The sequence below is a fragment of the Lissotriton vulgaris genome, chromosome 10 (assembly GCF_964263255.1).
Source record: "Lissotriton vulgaris chromosome 10, aLisVul1.2, whole genome shotgun sequence".
Taxonomy (NCBI): Eukaryota; Metazoa; Chordata; class Amphibia; order Caudata; family Salamandridae; genus Lissotriton; species Lissotriton vulgaris.
In genome coordinates, this window is record NC_141698.1 from 383,590,376 (window position 1) to 383,609,447 (window position 19,072).

Sequence of the window (19,072 nt, forward strand, 5' to 3'; positions counted from 1 at the left end):
TCCCCCTACTTGCCCTTTTACTGGGCACTTACACTGTCTGACTTTTTAACTGGGGCAAGTTTGGCACAAAGCATCAGCAGAACCATTCACCTTGAAAGAGTATGAGTAGTATTGTGAAAAGGATCCCCCAAAGTACAGTTTGGAGGATGGACTGGTTGAGTTCATGACAATTCAGTCCAGGAATAGGCTGATTGGTCTTTGGCTGTGGCTCTTGAGTCTGCTGGTACCTCCTCATTGTCTCAAATGACTTCAGAAAATTAGCCAACAAAGGCTAAAGCTAAGTCATAAACGTGATTTCATTTCGAGGCTATGTTCATATTGTCAAAAAACTATTTAGCTGATCATGGATACAGTGCTGCAGGACCTTCACAAGGTACACCTGTTTCAAAGTGCCCAGTGAGGGTTACCAATTCCGATCATGATTTGAACCACTGTGACCAGTCATATTTCTCCCAGGGACCTCTCTTCTCCAGGCATGTGAAATACATGAGAAGGTGAGAAGTGGATCATTTTCCATTTGTCCTTAAGGGCTAGTCAGGCTTACTATGATTCAAGTAGTCTCCCATAAAGAAAACCCATTAGGTTTTTAAAGGAACCTTTACCCACCAACCTAGTTGGTGGCATGCTTCATCATTGGGATCCCAGCTAGGGGGCCAAGTGCCTCCTCGGTGTGCTTCAACACCTGATTACAGCAAAGCGGATTTCTTTGAAGTAAGGAGTGAATAAAGTGAGTGTGATTCTTAAAAACGACCTCCAGGATACTAAAATGCATGGTGTAAACCAGATTATGTATTATGCAGTTCCTGGGGTAAGGATAAAAAAGTTGTTGGATGTGAGTGAGGAGAGATTATCTCACATGTCCCCGAAAAGGTGAGATTGCCTACACGTTTCAACCAATTTGCCCCAATTTCAGTGGCTTGTTTCAGGACCAGTGTAGCTCAGGTTAGTTTGTACCCAGAGCTTGTGTGATCTACGTACATGCGTCAAGATGCGTATAGGTCCAAGAGTAGTTGCGTAACTTACGATTTCCATTGTCAATGTAAACATTTCTTAAAGAGATAAGGAGACACATAACAATCAAGAGCATAAATGGGCACTTGGTAAGAGTGAAAAAGGTCAATGCATGCACCGCCAGCCCAGTGCCATTCATCTACAGACTCGTGCGTGTGGGTTGTGATCGTATTGCCAGGAATACAGAATGTTAATTGAATATAGAAGATGTCTGCTATTGATTCAATGACATCCTTATTGGTCTTGTGTTTCTCTAAAATTTAGGGTAAGCACGGACCCATTGGTCATATGTTCATATGGAAGCTCTTAATGCACTGGTTGTGATGCTGAACGTCCTATTTACCCAATAGGTGTGCATCTTTTTGTTTAGTGTAAGCATAAGAATGTACAGTCATTTGCAAATATCAGATAGAAAAACAAAGGTCGATGTATGATTAAAATTCCGAGGGGTCCCGGGAGACATCCGTCACTCATACATGTGAGTAATTTTGGGCTGCATCTACTAAAGTTAAGAGAATTTTTCGTAACATTGATCCTGGCGGGAGTCGGTGCTTGTTGTCACACTCAGTCACAGGGAGAATGTAAGTGCGAGGAAGAATTATTTGCTGTACGTATGGAACTCATTTTAATGACCATTCACTTATTGGTCTGTCCAAGTTCACAATGAGCACGGGTCCGAGAGCTAAATGTCATAGAATAGGTTCAATCCAAGCTAATTTAAAGCTTAGAGAAGGAGGTTCGAAACCCGCCTTGGGATAAAAAATTCAACACTAGCCCTGGCAGATAAGGTGGATGCAGCTGCCAATGCAATAGATTAAGGACACAGATGTGGGGTCAAATGCAAATGTGTATGAGTAGGTTTCACAAACATATGTTTAAAAAGGAATAAACCATATCAACTTAAAAAACGTGTTATTCGTTCCAGAGAATTTTAAGGTACTATAACCATAGTTCACGAATGGCATGCTCCAGGACAAAATTTGAGTTTGGCCTACTTCCTATACTCGCCATAAGACCAATTGAATTTACATGATTTTCTATGATATTCTTTTATTTATGGTGCCATTCGGATCACATCAGGAGATAGCTGAGGTCACTGAAACTGTTCGCGAATCTTTTTGCATCACCAATGCAGGCAATGTTTCCAGGCTTGCTACATTACAGAGCCCTGCAGGGGCGAAGCAACATATACTGACTTTGTTTCACCTGAATAAAGTAAGCTGCACCTGAAAACGAATTAAATAAATAAGCGAGACTGACTTCAGAGAGCAGTGAAGTATATAAGTGAGCTGTGCAGATGAAGTGCGTTGAATAATTTATGCCGGTGAGACGCATAATGATCACCTAGCAGGTTTGGTTAGAGGGGTGTTTTATCAAGCTACCTTGATGAACCAGGGAGAACAATGCTCAGAGCACCTGCTGGTGATTGATTGCAAGGCTTATTAAGACAGAAAGGCATTGAGATTTACTTTCTGCAGTGGATTGCAGAGATTCCGGCACGGCAACGACTTGTGCTTTAGAAAAACCTCAAACACTTTTTCCTGTTTGATAAGGGCTTAATTCGCTGAATGCTTTAACCACCTGAAAACTGCTTGGAAGTTGGAGCCCTATAAAGCTGTAAAATAGGCCATTATTAAAAGCTTTGTTTGACAAATGTTCAGGGGCAAGGATAACTTGTGTGTTTTCCTCTCCTCTCGCATGCAATAAAACCATTCACTTATACAAACTGGTGACAACAACATAACAGATGACATTTTAAACACAGCGTGAGAGACACACTCCCCCATTCCCATTCCTTAGTGGGGCCTTAAATCATAAAGCACTCGGGTTGTATGTCTGCTCCACTGCAAGTCAGGCTTGGCTGTTTTAACATTGAGGTAGGGCTAACTTTAAAAGACAGGACACTGCAAACCAATTTTCAGCATATTTTTAAGAAGCCATGTTAGTGCCCGCAGGCTTTTTCAGGCTGTCGGAAATTCATCAGGAGTCATGACCGATCACGCTCTCCTTCACCACTGGAAGCATGAAGCATGCAGCAAATGACTTAGAAAATATAACTGCATCCCTCTAGAAAAGCAGCCTACCATACTGAAGCATGTCCGCGTTGGAACTAATGGATGTGACAATCCGGTATTGAATTTAAGAGGCCCATCAGAGGCACATATCCCGGCCAGGGCCCATTAAACTGAAGAATAGAACAGTGACGAACAGCTGGAACAGAACAAGATTTCGGGAATGGTTGCAAAGTGCCGAAGGAAGCTTCAGGCAACAAAAGGCAATTTATCTGTAAAACCAGCTTACAGGAGAGGTTTTAACATGGGTGTAAGCAGTTTCTTTCCCGGTAGCTACAGTGCTGGATTCGATGGCAATTGTAGGGTTGTATGGCATGGGCGTTGCCAATTTTTTTGGGCGTCGTCCTTTAAAGTGAGTTTGCATTTGTTTCTTTTATAGTGTAAAACAGTGGCATGTTTCATAGACTGGGGGATATTCTCAAGAACATGTGATAATTATCGCAACATTTGCTTAATGCAAATTTCAACATCGAAGTCTATAGCGTCAAAATAACACTGTTTAACGTTGTATTCCTAACCTGGCGGCACCATGCGATAGTCTCATGATAATGCGCAAAATGACTGTATTAAAATCAAAGCGATGCTGTAAAGATGCGAAACACGAACCAGAAAAAAATTGCAATGCCACAAATACCGATACAAAAATCTGCGACAACCAGCGAGAGGCCTGCAATTCCCACACATCATGCGGGAAACTGCACTATAAAAGCAACAAAAACAACACATCAAAACCAAAATAAACTGCGTAGTACCATGTATACACCTGGACAGAGTGCAAAGGACAACTCAAACCCTACAAGCCCCACGGAGGACCAGTCAGAAACCCTGTGATCGGGGAAGGGGTAGGAGAAGAGGAAGAGGAAGACAGGGTTCAGTTCACAAGAAAACCGGATCATTTTCACGGAGGTGATAGAACACTACCAACAACTGTTCATCACCTCCACTGTGTCATTGGCAACACAAACGGAAATATGTCAGTCCATTGTGAACAACGTAAATGTAGTCGTAGTGTTGAGGAGGTCAATGGAGGAGGTCAAGAGGCGCTGGCATGATGTGAAAAGCTAAACCAAGCAGAAACTCGCTGCTAATAGGAAGGCAGCAACTGCGACTGGAGGAGGGAGTCCTGCACCACAGGAGGAGCTGGATGAGCTGGAGGAAATGGTGGCCAAAATCATAAATGTTGAGATGGTGCAAGGAGTTGGGAGTCAGGACACAGCTCAAAATGACCTGACCCAACAGCAACAGGGTGAGTAACGACCAGGGACTGGGGGGGATGGGGGGAGATAGGCACAATGGTACACATGCAAAATTATGTGTAGCACTCTGCACACCCACAATGATTGTGGATAATGTCCCTGATACCCTTGGCACACTGCAGCACACATGGAAACACCAAGTAGGCCCCCGTCCACCATGCTCACAACCTACCCATGCACATGTGCTGAATCCAAGTAAGAAGCAGCACTGTGAGCCACACATACAATGAAAGTGACACTGTATTACCAATACCATGGCTGCAGTCAAAATACATGACATGGGGCACACCACGACACTGAGGTGGCCTAGTGTGGATCACAACCTCAAAGTAATAGGTCACACTCTGACACATCCATGTGCACATACAACCCCTGACGTCAACAACACATCAGCAGACAAACAATGTACAAAAGTGCAAAAAGCCTCCAAGAGCACAAATGACCCTAGTCGCCAACATCTCAGCAGCGAAAAAGTATGCAAGTCAAAGGCAAACCGCCACAAACGGATAACGGGCCACTAAATGAGAGCCGCATGGACGACTCTCCCAAAATACAGCACACACACATAGCAATCACAGCACATCAACATCGATGACAATATGGCACAAAGCGCAACACTTGCACTACAAGACAGAGGACACTACTGGTGCTGCTTGTGCCTAGAAACTTGACAATCACATCTGGCATAACAGAAAACTGTGAGACGAGAATGTGTGAGTACAACCTCACATCTGTCATGTAGTCGAAATGTCCATGGTTTCCAATCAAATAGCCAGCTCCTCTAAAACAGTCACATATTCTTCTTCAAGCCCCGCTTCTGATGATCAAGATGCCACTTGGAAGCCACCAACTAAGTCCGAGAGTGATGCACACCACAAGACAAGGCTAGTGAAAAGGAAGGTTCCAGAAAGCCTTAGAGTTATGGAGGTAGATGTACAAGAGGGGGATGATGATGAAGACGAGCCAGTCATCACGAACATCACTCCTGGCCCAAAGAAGATGGAGATCAAAATTGTTACCCTATCCAAAATGGCTGCGGGGGAAGTAGCGCGGACACCACCAACACAGGTAACAGCACCACAACCTCCAGCTTCCATATTTGCATTTGCAAAGAAGGCCCAGCAGGAACCTACATCCAGCTCAACCACCACCTCAGTAGGTAGTGGTAGTGTACCTGCATAGAGTCACATTCAAAGCCCACCTTCCAGTTCATCTGGTATTGAAAGTGACACATCCAGCAGGGCCAGAAAGTTCTCCTCCCCCATTTGGGACTTCTTTTCGGTTAGCAGTAAATTGCTATATGCTCAATTTGTCAACAGGCGGGATAAGATTGGTACAAACTATGGTACCGGAGGCCAAACAAGTCATCTCAAAATACACTACAGTATCCAGTGGGAGGCTCACCTACTTCACTTAGAAAAAAGTAAAACTCAACCCATTGCTGTTGTTGGGGATGAAGAATCAGGGGAAGATATGATCGTGGTGGAAGGTAAACAAGAGGTAGACATTTCTAGCCCTGTCCCCAGCAGTGTAGTGGTACCAACCACATCTTCAGCAACATCTCAGTGGCACCGCAGTAAGAGCCATACTCAGAATCAGACTGAGACACCAAGGTGACCGAGTACTACAATGAAAAAAAGTACGTCGTTGTCCCTAAATGGAAGGTTCCCAACCGATTCTATTTTGCCAGAGTTGAAGTCCCAGCACTACATCAAGAAGTGCTAGAAGTGGTTGGTCAAGCTTTGAAGCAGAGTGCTGTTCACAATATCCACCTGACAACAGACATGTGGACCAGTTGCCAAGCCACTGATTACATGTGAATCATTGCAGGCTGGGTCTCTTTTGTGGGGGTTACAGATAAGCTATCTTAAGTAGTTGCTGTTGACACAGCTGAGATTTTTAATGCTACTCAGAAACATGCAACTGTAGCCATGTTCGCAATGGAGAAATCTCTCACTGCTGTAACCATTTTGGAAGAATTTCACAGCAAGGTCTTTGAATGGCTGTACCCAAGAGGGCTTAAGATTGGTTTTGTTTCCACAGATAATTTTAGTAATGTACTTCAGGCCATTGTGCTTGGTTCTTATCTCAGGGTACAATGTTTGGCGCACTGCATTAACATTATAGTTCAAGACTTTCTGAAAAATGAAGCCATAGTCAGCAACTTACTGCCTACCTGCTGAAGAATATGCACTCATTTCAGCCATTCGTATAAAACTCGGAAGCAGCTGAGGATCATTCAACGTGACTATAGAATGCCAGTCAAAGCACTCATCCAGGAGGTGGCAAAATGCTGGAATTCAACTTATCAGTCAATGTATAGGTACGTTAAGCCTACCTGCAGTGTGCACTGTACCTAGAGAAATCCTTTCTCTGTAGTGTTAACCAATGCAAAAAATAATTAATCAAAACGAAACATAATTTTTCAAGAATTCAAGATATTTGCAAATTTATTTTTTTGCAATCAACTTGATAAAACACTTTTCTGATTCAAGCATCAGTATTATCTATGATGCATAGTTACTGACAATTTATGCTTATAATAAAATCTACTGACAATACATATCATGTCAAGAGCTTCCTTGGAACACATTATTATCCATTACATGAGTTACATAGAGATACATAATGCTAACTAAGTTAGTGAAGAAGCGCCGCCCAATGCATTTCGGGAAACCCTGTCCCCTTCTTCAGGGGCGCGTACCTGGAAAAAACATAAATGCATAAAGGTGGTCTGAAAAGCATACTTATTATGAAAATAGTAGAAACATTTTGAGGGATCAAGCAAAAATGAGGGATAATATTGGGCAATAATAAACCATAGTGTATCTGTTCTAACACAAGAATAGCTCCTAAATAGTTAATTGATACATTGCATCTCAAAAGACGTTATCAAACACATAAGTCATACTGCTGAATGAGATAAACACATTGCTTTCCTTTTTAGTGATCAAAGATGTGTAATAAGAACCCTATGAGTCTATTATAACAAGACTAATAGAGGAAAATCACTAGATTCCATGCTACATAAGAATGTGATGTATGATAACACACTTGTAATTATATTAATGAATTTAACATGATTAATCCTATCAGCGCATAGGTAAAAGTAATGAACATACACCATGTTAATAGTCATGAGTAAATACTAATAAGAACAAATAATTTGTGACCCACCAAAGAATATGGATTATCAGGGCGTAAATACAGGAAATAAATCAGAGTAGTCATAAACTGCGATGTGCGGTATGCATACCTTATAGCTACTTCGTAACTCTAGCTTCTGATGTGAAGAGGTAATACGGAGTGATGCAGCAAAATCTAAAAATATAGTAACGGAAAAGCCAAATTTAGCCGACAACTTAAATGCGGCATTATCACTAGTTAGGATTTGTGCAAACCAAACGAAAGCACAAGGACTGAAGTTATAACGATACTGCACTAAACGTGTATTACGATTGAAAACGCTACCTGTTCAAAAACATTGTGTGTCACAGATCATGACGCGTGCTTAGTCTAGAAGAAATATGGGAGTTAAAAATACCTGAATGAGTAACTAGTGTACTCAATGTTGGAAATACGGAGTATCTGCTTCAGAGATTCCACTACGTTCCCGTTTCAGCAATAACTAAAAAAACAATTCCGAGATGAAACTCTAATTAGAGCTTTAAAACGAGTGAATATATACGTGTAAATGCCAAAGGCTCTACGCATAAAGTCTTACCGGTAGCTGTAAGGTGCTGCTTCACAACTCTAGGATGATTAACATGCATGGAAAATGCTGCGGAAGGATACCATACAGCCTTAAATAGAGTCCCTGAACTGCTTTTATGCAAGCATTGTGGGATATGTAGTTAAACAAAAATATTTCTCAAAAAAAGAATGTACATTGTAAAAAATGCAACGTGTACATAGATATATGGCTATAAACTCCTGAATAATAATAGAAAGGGGGAAAAAAACTCGAACTAACCTGTGCAAATATGTCTGTGAATGACTAATGCATAACATTTAAATGGATGTCCAAATCTCACGCATACTACATAATAAAACTACATCCAAGTATGAAATTACCCAATTATCTCAATGAGAAGCTATTGGATCGTATGAAATAAATGAAGGAACAGATTATCAGTACCATCTAAAAATAAATAAATAACACATTCCTATTTAGTACGGCACACTATGATAGGTTAATCGGGTAAACATAGAAACTGAACACATTTCTTCAATAAACAGATACCATAATATAAATTGATGCCATATCAATAACATAATGCACTTCATAACCTCAACGTATTACATGCTTGACCGTCTGTTTGAGCAGTACAGGCCAATCAATGAATATGTATTGCGAAGAGGGGATGCTACTGTGAAAGTCATAACCCTTCAGATGGATCAATGGTGCCTAGTTAAGTGCCTGACTGAGATGCTTCTTCCTTTCGAGGTCTTCACACGTGAAGTCAGCAAGGAGGACTGTACTATGGGCCAAGCTAGCCCATTGTTGCACATGCTAGAGCAACAGCTGAAAGAGGTATCTGAAGCATACAAAGGTGTAGAGGAAAAAAAGAAGCATATGAGTTGGTGGATCGCTTATCCCACCGCTTAGCTGACAATACAAGGGTGCAAAATAAGATGTTGTCACTAGAACATTACATTTGTGCCACAATTCTGGATCCACAGTCCAAATCGGTACTGAAAAGTAAGACATTAATTACTTTTTCAGAAGTGGATGTTGCTGGTACAACTTGGATAGCTGAAGCAGCCAGTAAGTTGGAAAATGAATGGCTGGTAATTAAAAGCCTGCTACATAAACCCACAATAAGTACTGCAGCATGGCATCCGGTGTCAAGTTTAAGTTCGTAGCCTGAGGGGAGTGCGTTTGGCTCAGAACACTCACCAACACTATCAACAACAGCAAGAACTGGATCATTAGCCCCAGTAAAAAAATTAAAGGATTGGTATTAACAGCAAGGACTCGGTAGGTCCAGTGTTGATGCAGACAAAAGAGGCCGAACAAAGTGTAGCACCCTTGAACATTGAGGGGATGGTCCAGGCCTATCTGGACGACCCAACAGAGGTGTACATTGATCAAAACACATTGCAGTATTGGCATGGGAAAAGGGGCCAATGGCCACTGCTCAGCAAGCTGGCGATAAACTATCAGGCTTGCCCTGACGCAAGTGTCTCTTCTGAATGTGTTTTCAGTGCTGCTGGTTCCATTGTAACAGTGACAAGGACCAGTCTCTCACCCAAAAACTTGGAGAGGTTAACCATGATCAAAGTGAATCAGCACTTTATACCACCGAATGACCCAATACATGAATTAACGGAGGAAGATAAGAACAGAGGCTCAGGTGACTGAAGTATTGTGTTAGATGATGATTACCTACTTCTGGTTAAACCCCAGAGTTTGAGGATGAGCTATACTTCCATGACAATTAGGCTTGCACTTCTTATTGTCTTCCTCCCTTATTTGGTTTTATTTGTGTGTCTGTCTTTCTGGTTAGAAACTTCGAATCACAACCAATCCATCACCTCCGTCTTCTAGTCTTTTTATTGCCATATATGAGTTTCAGCTGTCTGCATTTCACAGCCCACTTCTCTGAATCCTGCTCCTCCATCCTACTGAATCTTCCTAAATCCATTGCCCTCAAGCCAGATAATGATTGGATGAAGCATAATAGAAGAAGAAAGAAAATCTTTCCTCCTCGAGTCCCTCCAAACGAAGTGGAACATGATGATGACTACTATAGTTATTCTCCGTTCTGAGCCAAGAGAGACTGGCCATTAACTGGAGATAAGAAGGAACAGGTAATGAATGATGCTATGCATTGGATGCTGACTGAGTGATCTGTTTTGTTGTTGTTTGTTGTGCATGAAGTTAATTCATTGTGTACTATTATCTATTCTACACAACAAAAGTAAATCAATTTTTCTTTTCTTGTATTTCTGTACTTCTACTACAGCCCGATATATTGCATTTTGGATATAGAAAGGGGACTCAATCTGTACACTGCACACTGAGTTAGACAACACCATGATGATGATGACCACAGTGACATAATATCTTTGCAGTCACTCAGTAGGATCGGAGATGATTAATGGAATAAGTCAGGGTGTTTCATGAGTAGCATAAAAGGTAAACAAGTTAACAACAACCGCAGCAGACCTAAATGTCTGTGCAGTGGTGGAGTCAAGTGTAGTATGGTATGACTGACAGTGGTGCATCGATTTAGTCACTTAAATTGTAAAATGCTATGTTGCTGGATATGTGCTTTGTCAGACTGTCAAAAAAGGCACGCTCAATGGAGGATGTGCAAAGGGTGCCGTCACCATGGACCTGCTCTGTCCTGTTATTGTTATAGGTTAATGCTGGAAACAGACTAGAGCGGACATGATGCATCCATGCCGCATCTGAAAGTGTTCTTGTTGCGCTCCACCATAACTTATGGATTTTTTTTCTACTTGTTTTTTTAATATTCCTTTTGGTTTTTCTATCTACAATTACAGGCCGGCCCATACCCTGTGCTATACTTGGGGAAACAACACATACGTATCTTACCAATGAATTTACATCTGCTAGGCAGGCAGTGGTGTCAACCAAGATTGATGAACGGAACATCCATGAAAGGGAGGACCAAGAGGAATGCTGAGACGCAACTCCCCATTTTGACCAGGATAACCAAGTAACAGTATCAACTTTCATCATCTTTTAAATAATTTGATTCATTTTTTGTCTTCAATCATTACTACCGTGTGTTGTTGATATTAATATTATGTTTGCTCTCTGCTTATAATTCATCCCTACAGCTATTTTTAAATTTTCTTTGCTATCTTTAAAAGTATGCCCGGTAGAACAGAACACAAATTGTATGTAATCCGGGTCTCTCTGAGAGCAGACAGGCAAGGCAAATTGCATAATGTTAATATACTGCTGCCCTGTACTGTCTAATTGTCAAGTAGTAGTTAGTAAGTACTACTTATCATTAACCATCAAGTTATCATCATCTTGCATGTATTTCCTTTTTCTACCTTAACAGATTTATGGATATGATAGTCTACAAAGATTTGTTGTTTTTCCATGCGTACTGTTTTTCTTTGTCAAACCTTTCTCCAAACCCCCTTCCCAAGCATTCGTCAACCCCTAACCTTCTTACCCCGGGCTGTGTGACTTATTGAGGTGTGACTAAACTGAGGGTACATCAATATTTTATCACACCCTTGCTGGGGCGGATGTGGCAAAAGCAACAATAATTCAATTTCAAGGCAGGGCGAGGATCTTCTTCTCCCTGCCCACCCATGAGCAGTATATTTGCGAGGTAATTTTTTTACTAAAGGAACCTAATTCATCAGCATTAATTGCTGACATCGATAGGATTTGTTGTCATCCTCCTACACAGCACTAACGGTTAAGCTTGTGTCGAGTGTACTGTAAATCCTAGTCGAGTGACTCGCAACACAACTAGAGTTTGTTGTAACTCGGCACTAGGCTATCCCCACCACCATTAAATTTGATTGTATTTTGGCGCATTATTGTTTGGCAGTAAGTTCTGTACTGTACTTCAGTCCAATACTTCTCCCACAGTCTCTTTCAGGCGACTGACTGTCTCATTTTCTTTTTGGCAAATGCTACTGCCAATGTCTACCTCTACTACCACCAAAACCATGGCATGTTGGGAAAGAAAACCATCATCACCATGCAGCCATCGCTATGCCTAAGTTAAACATCATCCACAGGTAAGAGAAGAAGTTTGGGGAAAGCATATTTAATAATTGCATTTTTTTTATTAATTCAACTTCACATACCCCTTTGAGTCCAGTTGCAGAATGCATAGACCAGGAGGAGAGACTGACAGTACTAGTAGGACAAGTCACTAAGTATGGGCGAATTTTGCGGATTCGCGGTCCGCGAATTCGCGTGAAATGGCAAAAAAATCTGTGAGTTCATGGATTTTCCCGCGAACTTGCGGATTTTTTTGCCATTTGCATAAATAATGTGACACGTGTGTCTGTAACTTAGCCACTGCACTGAAAGGCGCCGAGGCCCTCGAGTGAGCTGTCCATCCTAGTGAGGAAAGGGTGGGAAGACGTTGCATACCCTAGTTTGTGTGTGGTGGGGCCAAACGGGCGGGGCTTCTATGCAAGTTCACATGCTTCTTGTTTATAAAGGGTCAGCGACCAATCAGAGAAGCAGATGAGAAGAAAGCAGTCTCCTGGTCACAGGAAGTACACGGGGATTGCGCTTGAGAAACTTGTGGATGCAAAGACCTCCATGAAGGATTACATCTAATTGTAGGCGGTAGATAATAGGAAGGAAGCACACCTGCCTAGCCTAGACCGTGCTCACTAGTTGTTTGGGCTGATTATTTGAGCTTCAACTCGGGCATGTGCAAAAATCTGGCTAGAGCGAATTTGCGAATTTTTCGGCAATTTCACACGATTCGCGGATCGCGAAATTGCCGAAAATTTGCTAATTCCGCAAGCGTAACAGATTTTGCACCCATACTTTCAAGTCACTCAGGGAGGGGTACCGCATTTATCTGTCTTACAAAATCGGCAGATTATTAAATCCAATACTGGGTGCAGCCCTGCCTGCAGCAGCAAGGAAACCATGTTTGTAACGTAAAACAGTACCCCCCCACAATACATTAACAATGTATTGCTATGTTTAAGTAGAAATATAATTTAATACCCTAAAATGACCTATGTAAAAAAATCCCACAACACCCGTTTCACCCCTCTCCCTAACCGGAGTGAACAGCTGTGTTCACTTCAGCTACAAAACCACCTTGACCCACAACCGCCCACAACCTATTCCTCAGAGAAACTGGAACAAAATCACTTCCGACCAACTCCTCACATCACTCAACCAAAACCCTCCCACCCTCTCATTGGACCCAAACCAAGCGGCCACCAAACTCAAGCAATGGATCACCCACAGCGCTGACGAATTAGCACCCCTGAAAAAGCACCAGATCATTTCAGGCAGCAAAAAGGCTCCCTGGTTCAATGATGACCTTAAAAAATACAAGAAGCTATGCCGCACCCTAGGGAAAACATGGAGAAAAAACCCAACCACCGACAACATGGCCACCCTCAAGGCGGCCACCCGCAAACACCACCAACTGATTCGATCCACCAAGAAATCAGCTTTCAAGGATCGTCTCGAAAACAACGCCCACAACAGCAAGGAACTTTTCAACATCGTCAAAGAATTCACCAACCCTGCCGCAGCATCTAACGACATCACTCCCTCCCAAGACCTCTGCGATGCGTTATCCTCCTTCTTCTACAACAAAATTGCCGACATTCACAACAGCTTCGAGAACACTCCCTGCGAACAACCCTCCCCACCCCCCTCAGATCCCACACCGCCAACTAACAACCTCAGTGCCTGGAACCCAATCACCACCGAAGACACCATCCGCCTAATGAACTCAATCCACTGTGGCTCACCAACCGACCCCTGCCCCCACCACATCTTCAACAAAGCTGACTCCATCATCGCACCCCATCTCCGTGATGTCATCAACTGCTCGTTCAACTCTGCCACCTTCCCAGAAAGCTGGAAACACACCGAACTCAGCGCCCTCTCGAAGAAACCCACAGCAGACCCCTCTGAACGTAAAAACTACTGACCCATATCCCTCCTCCCCTTCCCCACCAAAGTCATTGAGAAAGCCGTCAACAGCCAGCTCGCCGCCTTCATTGAATCCAACAACTCCCTCGATCCCCCTCAGTCCGGATTTCGAGCCAAAGACAGCACCAAAACCGCCCTTATTGCAGCAACAGACGACATCCGAACACTACTGGATAACGGAGAAACAGCGGCCCTCATTCTACTCGACCTCTCGGCCGCTTTCAACACAGTCTGCCACAGCACCCTTATACAACGCCTCAGCAACATCGGCATACAAGGAAAAGCCTTGGTCTGGATCATCTCATTCCTCGCCGGGAGAACTCAAAGAGTCCGACTTCCTCCATTCAACTCAAAGGCCACTGAAGTCATCTGTGGAGTACCACAAGGATTATCACTCAGTCTCACCCTCTTCAAGGTTTGCATGAGTCCACTCGCCTCCATCGCGCGTCAACACAACCTTAACATCATCTCTTATGCCGACAACACCCAGTTAATCCTTTCCCTCACCAAAGACCCTTACACCGCAAAAACCAATCTTCATGAAGGCATGAAAGAAGTAGCCGAATGGATGAAACATAGCCGCCTAAAACTCAACTCAGACAAAACGGAGGTGCTCATCCTAGAATCCTCCCCCTCTGCCTGGGACGACTCTTGGTGGCCTTCCGGTCTGGGCACAGCACCCACACCCACAGACCACGCACGCAACCTGGGCTTCATCCTAGACTCCTCCCTCTCGATGTCCAGACAAGTCAACGCAGTCTCATCCTCCTGCTTCAACGTACTTCGTATTCTCAAAAAGATCTTCCGCTGGATCCCCCTCGAAACAAGAAAGACTGTCACCCACGCACTGGTCACAAGTCGACTGGATTATGGTAACACACTATATGCCGGAATCACAGCAAAATTACAGAAAAAACTCCAACACCTCCAAAACGCATCAGCGAGACTCATATTGGACATCCCTCGCCAAGATCACATCACCGGACACCTAAAAGACCTCCACTGGCTTCCCGTCAACAAGAGAATTACATTCTGTCTTCTCACCCACGCACACAAGGCCCTCTACAAACTAGGACCCGAATGCCTCAGCACTCGACTGTCCTTCTACACACCCACCCGCCAACTTAGATCGTCCAATCAAGCCCTCGCCGCAGTCCCGCGCATCCGAAGATCCACCATGGGTGGCAGATCCGTCTCCTTCCTGGCGGCCAGGACCTGGAACTCACTCCCCACTCACCTCCACCTTACTCAAAACCATATCTCCTTCAGAAAAGAACTTAAAACCTGGCTATTCGACAAAAATGTAACCCCCCTTCCCCAAGCGCCTTGAGACCCTCTGGGTGAGTAGTGCGCTATATAAATCCCTGAACTTGAACTTGAACCCCAACCAATGTCCAAAAAGATAAAGTTCAACCAATGTCCAAAATATCTATAAACCCCAATGCAACGCCCAATTCCCACCCACCCAAAAAAAGGATTAAAAAAGGGCAATGCAATGATGTCAAGCTATTGGTAGGCTCTTCGGATTTCCCTCTCCAGGACCTTGAACTTCTTCTTCAGCTCTTCTACCTGCTCCTCTAGGTATGCATTCCAGAGGAGCATGTGGCGCGCATATGCCCTGCAGTTGCATCCACGGGGGGACAGCAGTGCTGGATATTGAACTGCGGCCGTGGGCGGCTGCCTGACCGCGGCGCCGTACAACTGGAAGGGCTTGGCTGGAGCCGGGGGCATTGGAGGAGGCTGCAGCTGCTGCCGCGCCTCCTCCTCCTCAGCCAGAACAACCAGCCGCTGGTATTCTTGGCAGATGGCCTCCAGCTTCCGACGCCAGGTCTTGGCTGACAACTCCTCCTGGATGGCATTGATTAGGAAGGAGTAGCTATATCAAGAAAGAAAAAAATAACTATTAACCAATATTTCTATCAAAACAGTAACACAAATTAATTCAACACATAGTGGCACAGTAGCACTAGCAAGCACAGTACATAACGTTTGTGGGATGTATCTATCCTCCCACTTCCTCCGTCTGTAACATTTGTGGGAGTTTCTGCCAATATACTACCACTATGTATGAACTTGAGTACACAGTACACCAGTCTTCTTCTTCTCTCTTGTTTTGCCAAATTAATGTAACTGTATTGTTGCCGGCATGCCAGCGCCCAAGACAAACATGCTAGAGTCATGACGCAGACTGCAGGTGGGGACACTTGTATTTTTCTATTACAGGGGGCACTGGCCATATTCCGTTACAACAAGGGCAACTGCTTAGTTTCACTTTCACCCTACCCTGACTACTAGAAAAAGACAGCTGATATCTGATCCAATGATCATTGCTTATATATGGGACGACATGAGGTACTTTGTTTTGATTCATTGTGTAACCAGCCGATAGGCCACCCATGGCAGGCTGGCTGACACAGTCGAAAAAAATATAGGTAGGGAGTTGTTCTCTGAGTCGGAAGAAGGCGCTTGATGATAACTACTACATACATACACAATATATATGTTGTGCTTGCAAACTACTGTGGGTCAAAGGAGTATTCTGAAAAACACCTTAGATTCTCCTTGACTTTACTACTCTGGTGCGGTTTCTTTCATGGTCTCTTCAAACTAAGACTCTTCATCCGATGGCAGTCTCCGCCTATGCTATCTATGATGATACCATCCAGGCATCCATCCATTCAAAGTAAACGTCTATCATTCTTCTTAATCTCTCAACAAACCTTACTTTATTTCACCAACAAACATTTTTTTTAACTACCACTCATGCGTCCTTTCCGTGGCTTAGATTTTGACCCAAACACCACTGAGGATTCTTGATAACCTCCACCCATACAGTTTCACATACCCAGGCCGGCATATTTTCTTTCACCTTCCACCCACCCTTCCACCACCCATGCAACTGATTCCTATCAGCCACCTATGCATGCATCCCACAGGTCATCTAATCTGACTTTTAGTCTCCATAAAACTTTCACAGCTTAGTTGAAGTCAGATAGAAGAGGCCATTGGTTACTCAACTCCCTCCACTATTGCTAATGCTAAATAAAGGGTGTCTACTTCAACTGTTGTGCACAACAACTTCTTACGTACTAAGTTTCAACAGTACAGTGTACTGTACACCCTTGCAGCAAGTGTAATGCCAATAAGTAAGGATAACTTCCCACCCCCTGCCACTGCTGCTGTCTCACCCCCTGCAGCCCCTGCAGGTGCCATATCTCCTGCCCCCTCCAGAATGGCTGCATTGACATCGCCCCTGGCTCCAGCACTGGTGGTTGATAGTACGCCTAGAAAAAACATTACACATTTTTTAGATGCCATATACACCTCCTCCTATTTATTCTTTTTCACTAGCAAGATTCAAACAAAAGTTAAATACATTCATATATAACAGACATCACTTGTACAAATCTGGTAGTACTAGAGTAGAGTAGACTCTAGTAGTGTCATGGTCTCTAGTGTAATGCTAGTCTCTTTGCTGAGTTAGCCTGAGCCGCGCAAGCATTTTAGCGTTGTGTCTTTTATTTTTGCGCACGTTACCTCGCAGCTTGTTGTGTAAGAACTAAGAAGCCTTTGAGCCCACATGAGCTCATACTGCTACTGTCTGAACGCTCCGTACATGTTAAAAAAACAAGCAACTTTGTTATTGAGTTCTGGTGGTCAGTCCGTATTGCTTAGCCAAAACATGCTACACTTTTGGCACAACTGAGAAATGCTTGCAATATACTAATGCACACAATTTTTCTCATTAGACTGAAGATTTCCTTCTACAAAACAGAGCTTTGCAGAGCTTATGATGTAACCAGTACTTCTAGATTCTTCTAAGGTGAGGGGTCCCACAGAATTTGCTCAGCAATCTTCATTTATAATTTTATATTAACTATATTCCTGCCAAGGGGAGGGTGGTTCTTCAACCACTGTTCAGTTATCATGATTTCTCTTTTTTCTTCTCTGGACTTGTTGTTGTAACAATGTTTATTGTTTTAATCCTATGCATTTTGCTGTTGGTGCTGGCACTTATAGTTAGTATACTGCATTATAGAACAACGTACAGATCTTGGTATTGAAAAGTAAACCTTTCGAACTCACATAGACTGTGGTATTTGATGTGGATTGTGATATAAACGAGTGAGCAAAAGGGTGCGCATTACTTCCACAACTCTGAGAGGTCGGAGTGTAGTGTTATGTTCTAGGTTTTCTAATCATTGGGATTCGTCAGGGAGTTAGGGGAGCATCAGCTAATGAGACACTATAGCTAGTCAGTCACGGTGTGGGTGAGGTATGAGGAAGGTCCAACCTCCTATCAACAATGTCCTGTGCATAGTTCTGTATGTGCAGAATGCCTACAACAGTATTAGAATGTACTAGTATCCTATAAAACGTAGCTAAATATCTAGTTGGAAATTTTGTTGGTGGGAATTTTCTAAAAGCATCAATATTAAGAAGACTAGACGAGGACAACCCAAAGAACTGGACTCATAGGCTAGAGCGATTGGTGAATCTGAGTTTTATTTAAACACTTTAAAATAAAGACTGGCCACCTGGGCAAGCTTAGCTAAAGACAGACTAATAGTAGTAGTAGTAGAGTCAGAGCAGAGGCAGTTAGAGGGAGGGATAACAAGAATTTAGAAACTGATTGTCTAGATTGAACATTGGAGAAGATTTTGTAAAAAATAGAATTAGGAGGACTTACTGGGGCAAGCATGCAGAGCTCTTGGTAGAGGAGTATTCCTGGCCCTGGAAGGCATCTTCCTCAGCTCCCGCCGACTACAACTCTGTCTTACTGCCCCTGGGCCCCTGGGTGCTGATCATGAAAGATGTAAGAAAGAAAGAGACAAACATGGATGATTGGTGTGAAACAAATAAAATATTTTTTGCAACGCTCGGAAAAACATTCATGGAAACAACAATTGTAATAAAATTGACCTATCTGAATCTGGTCGACAAGTAGTATTGAGGGATTCGCGGTCCGTCTTGTTATTATTTAATGTCTTTATGAACCCTATTCCAGTGTTCCATTCTGATTCCAAAATACTAACTAAGCCTAAGTACCAACTGGCCTAGCCCACCTATTTCAGACGGGCCAATTGTTC